This window comes from Marmota marmota, unplaced genomic scaffold (assembly GCF_001458135.2).
Source record: "Marmota marmota marmota unplaced genomic scaffold, marMar, whole genome shotgun sequence".
Lineage (NCBI taxonomy): Eukaryota > Metazoa > Chordata > Mammalia > Rodentia > Sciuridae > Marmota > Marmota marmota.
Genome location: NW_026000082.1, coordinates 26,499,413 through 26,504,262, shown reverse-complemented (window position 1 = coordinate 26,504,262; position 4,850 = coordinate 26,499,413). Strand labels below are relative to the sequence as shown.

At 59.4% G+C, this 4,850-nt stretch overlaps 1 long non-coding RNA gene across 1 annotated transcript; it reads right to left on the bottom strand.

Annotated features, from left to right (window-relative positions):
- Positions 1–224: 224 nt before the first annotated feature.
- Positions 225–2,782, bottom strand: LOC125620433. The gene is made up of 3 exons (XR_007352100.1): positions 1,423–2,782; positions 1,167–1,256; positions 225–887 (listed from the first exon to the last, which is right to left on the bottom strand). It is a non-coding gene; the product is annotated as an uncharacterized LOC125620433 (long non-coding RNA).
- Positions 2,783–4,850: the final 2,068 nt, after the last annotated feature.

The following is a 4,850-nucleotide window of genomic DNA, read 5'->3' as shown; positions in this document are numbered from 1 at the left end:
CTCCCCAAGGCACTTCTGTCAAGGCTCTGCCCCACCCGAGTCCACGCCTGCACACAGCTGGCTTTCTGGCCAGATGCAGCCACATGCCCCTCACCTCCATCCGACCCACCTCCCTCCTGGCGCTGGGCCCTGGAGGATGCACTTAGCAGAGCTGGGTGGGGGGGCACCCAGGAGCCCTCCTCCTCGGGTCTCCTCAGGCACCTCCACCTGTTCCTCCCCGAGCACCTCCGCCCTGGGGCCCAGGAGAGCAGGGCGCCTGTATCCCTGCCTGCCCAGGTGAAGCCGGTCCTTCAGGCGTCAGGGACCGCGGAGCACCTGCTGCGCTCCTGGCACTGTCTGCCTGGGGCATAGCTGTCACTGAGGGGGCGCCACCTGCGTGTGCCAGGGGCTCACTGCCCCAGCAAGGGAGATCTGGCCTTTGCAGAGGCCGCGGCTCCTTTCACAGACGCTTCTCCAGACCCCAGTGTCCAGGACTCCCGGGCTCCAAGGCAGCCACCCCGCGCTCTCACCCCCAACCATCGCCCACCGTGGGAAGGGCCGGGGAAGGGGCACCCGGCTCCTGGGCGGGGGCAAGGTCAGGCCAGGGAGCTGAGGGCGGCGCGTCGACATGTGCCCGCCCAACCTGGGTGCCCCCTCGCCTGCGCCCGCGCTCCTGGCACCGCGCGCTCCTGGCGTTTAATTTTGCTGAACGCCGAGGCCCGACCCCGTGTTAATTGTTTTACACCAGCCTCCTCTGCCTCCCATTAAATGAGGAAATGCCACCCATAAAATTTTAATTTTAAAAGCCAACTTGTTTGTTTTATATTGAAATTCCCCGGGCAGCTCCAGCAGGGGAACAGACACATCTTCGTTTCATTAAAGCAACTTGAGCGAGGATAAAAAAGAAGCTGAAAAATTAGATTTAAAAACAGAGAGCGAGAAGTTAAAAAAAAAAAAAAGAGCGAGAAGCATTTAAAGAAAATGAGTGAAAGTGACAGGACACGGCCACAGCCCCATCTCCGCCCTCCTGAGCCCCCGCAGAGATGCAGAGCAGGAAGTCCAGGGACACTCTGCGAGGTCCCCAGACGGACTCTTCCCCCACTGAAAACCGGGCCCCTGCAGAGCCTGGGGGAGCAGGGCCGAGGCACCCCTGTACCAGGCGCACCCTCCTTCCCCAGGCCGCCCACCATGGTCAAACTCGCTGGCTGGGAAGCTGGGCCACCTGGGCGGGCCTGGCTCTGCCACTTGCTGTATCATGGGGGACAGAGTTCGCTCTTCTGTAAAAAGGGAATCACAGTCGAATTTAGCGAACAGGTTGTTGAGAGGATCAAATAGGTTAATACCTTGAAAACAAAACAGAGCCTGGTATACAGTTGGTGCTTAACAACTAGCTCTGACCAGTCCCATCCGGCAGGTTCCCAGCACATTCCTCCTGCCGCACACCTCTCCCTCCTCCTCTTGGCCACGTGTCCCTCTCCCCCTTGGTTATTCAAAGTTCCTGCTAATGGGGTCCCCACACTGAAAAGAGACTGGGAGGAGAGCTGGGGTACGTCTCGGGGAGCCCATTCCCAGGCACGATTCCTGTGGCTCAGAGCAAATCATTACAGTTTTGTGATCATCCTTTGGAGGGAGGTGAACCCCTGGGAGTCGAAGCCCAGCTCCAACACTTAGCCGCAGCGTATTCTTGAGCAAGTTTCTTCTGGACCTCAGTCTCTCCATCAATAACAGGGGGACCATACGTCCAGCAGCCACAAGTTTTCATGAAGATAGAAAAAACGAGCCCTGGGGAGCGCAGGGCGCAGATACATGCCCAGTGGTGGCTCTTGCATCAGCAGGAGCTACAGCAGCCTGGAGGGTGTCTGGAGGTCTGCAGCCGATGGGGGCGGGGCTACTGCACTTGGCCTGCTCTTAAAGGTATCCTCACCTGCCAATCAACCCCTGGACACCTTCTCCTGGTCAGTCCCTTAAGCCTGCCCGAAAACTGACTTCTAACCCCAGCCCCAACCTGCCCCGGGCTGTGGCTGGGAAACTTCTTACCTCGATTAGCATTATAAAGAGGCAGACAGGGTGGGGAGAGCCTGAGGGGGATGGGGGGCGGGTAGGGATTTAGAGTCTTTCCGGTTTCTAGGCCTCCGCTGAGGGCAATTTACATAACCTGTGATCCTTAACTTCCTCCTCTCCACAGAGGGAATTAAGTAATAGTACATTTTCTTAGCAGAGGCTGCAAAGATGAACTCACAGCAAGTGACAATGGGAACGTGCTTTGTAAACTATAGTGTGCCGTGCACCGTCTGAAGAGTAGCGCCAGAGGCCAGAGGCATCCTACCAGCCACCAAAGCAGAACCTCAGGTCCTGTTCCTGGAAGTCACCTTTGAGGGGACAGAGCTGGGGCACTGAGGGTCACCCATGGGCATGGATAGGGTGGGGGTGTCAGGGGAGGAAGCCTGTGTTCCGGTCCCCCGCAGGTGGAAGTCCTCAGCTCACAGCCTGTATCCTGCAGACCCTGACCCCCTGACACCCCAGCACCCGCTCAGGGCCCTGGCCCTTCTCGGAGACCTCTCCTCCAGGCAGGCCGCTGCCTTCAAGCTCCACGCTGGTGCTGCCACGCGCCACTCAACTATTGCAGGCAGAATTCTTTTCCAGCGGTTCCCAAATTGTACACCAAGGAACCCCTAGGACTTATTGACAGATGTCAATTCAGAGAGGACCAAGTGGATGGGACTCCAGGCACACACCGGCCTCCTCCTCCTCTTCTGCCCTCCCTCGCCCCTCCCCTCTCCCTTCCACTAGTCGCTCTATTTTATATATTCTCTGCAAAATTTTCCTAGTACAAAAATCTCCAGTTAAAATATTTTATTCAAAACCATGGCTCTGCTTCCCCTGAACTTCTTCTGAACGCTCTAGTCCTAAAGCCAGCGGGTGGCGCCAAGGAAATGTCTTCATGGGGGTGGGGGGCACGGGAAATGGAAGACCCAGGCAGGTGGCGTGGGAGGGTGAGGAGGGGGCCCAGGTAGGCAGGTGGCCTGGGGGGGGGTGTCAGCATACAGTGGGGCGAAGGGCACCCACACGTGGGGTCACCTAGTGTGGGCATCAGAGCCCCGTCAGAGGGAGCGAGGAGGCCAGGTGTGGGAACCAAGGCACGGGAGCCTCCTGCCCGGTGACGAGGGTCCATCTAAAGGGGGGAGACTGCAGAGAATGAGAGGCGGCCCGTCCAGGTCACCCGTCAGTCCAGCCCCTCCTCTGCCTGCACCTTCTAAAGCCAAGCAGAGCTGACCCAAGGGAGACCCGGGCCCCTGCCCAAGTCAGTCCAAGTCCTCCAGCGTTCCCTGAGCACCAGGGATGTGCTGGCAAGGTGCTGTCATTGCTGGGGACACAGCCAGGATGGGGCAAGGGCCTGCATGGACAGCACAGCTGGGCTGCCATGATGGAAGGGAGCAAGAGGGCCCACAGGAGCCCACGGAGGGGAGCCCACGGAGGGGAGCCAGGAGCTAAGCAGAGGAGCAGGCTGAGTCCCCCAGGCAGGGCAGCATGGGTGGCAATGGCCCCTGGCCTTCCTCACCTGCAGACTCCTCCCACCCCAAAGGCCAAGAACCTCACCAGAGGTCTTCCAGTGCCAGGACCCCAAGGGCTACCATCTAGCTACTCCCACCTCCTGACAGTCAACTTCAGGGGGACATCTCACCTCTTCTCCCACACCCCACTTCCCCTGGGACTCTCCAAATGGGAAGGTCCCTTTTCTGTTCGCCTTTCTGAGGCCAGATGTCAGATGTTCCTCATAATTGGGAAGTTCTGCCTCGTGTTTCACTCAAAACCCTCTTGTTTTCTCTTTTCCTATGAGAAAGGCCTTTCACCAATGTTGATGGAGGGAAGATGGGGTGGGGGGGCAGGGTAGGGGCTGAAGCCCACTCCAGGGGTGGGGGTTGGGGGCCATAGAAACCTGTCCAGCCCCAAGCTCTCCATCCTCATTTTTTCCCTCCACAAAGCCCTAACCTACATCCTTTCCTTCCCCCCTCCACCAAGGCCTTCCCACACCCAGGTAAGACACACACACACACACACACACACCACCCGCACTGTCCCCAAGCCTACTCCCCACAGGGCCACTTGACATAGAAATCCTGCCTAGGGTGTATTCCAGGTGGTCCGGTCCATTTGGGCCTCAAGATGGCCCAGCCCAACAAAAATAAAATACCTGCCTGGACTCCACACAAGTCTATGTTGTAAGGTGGAGGAGAGAACAAGCTACCTTCAGCTGTTCTGCACTCTCAAGGAAACCCTCCACCACCACCCCTCCCCAGAGATGGAGGTTAGACCCCAGGAAGGACTTCCTTTTGTTCAGGGTACTCCCTGCAGTCACCAGGAGGGAGCGCCACAGGCCAGTCCTAGGACGGTTATCTGAAACGGTGTCTGTCACACAGGGGACAGTCCCAAGGTATAGTGAGGGTCGGACGGGTCCTGAGGACCCCGAGTTCAGAACATCGGGAGAGCTGTTGGCGGGTCCAGGCCACTTGGTGGGAGGGGACCCATCCCTAGCAGCCGGACGCGGGAAAGGGAGTGGCCAGTCCTCTACCGAGTCATCGCCTGCGAAGACTCGCGTCACCTCTGATGTCAAGGCCCCAGGGGCTTCGCTCCAGCTCCGGGCTCCAGGAAAGGGCGTCGCGGGGCCCCGGGTTACACAACTTCCCCGAGGTGGCGGGCGGCCAGCTGACTGGCAGGGCAGGGATTGGCCCCGGGGCCGCCCCACCGCGCGCAGGTGGCGGCGCCGGAGGGGAGCGCAGCTGGGAGGCTGGCCTCGGCCTGGCTCCTTTGCCCTCTGCCAGCCGGGGGGGGGGAGGGGGGGGGCAGGGGGCACACCCTCAGTCAAGCCAACT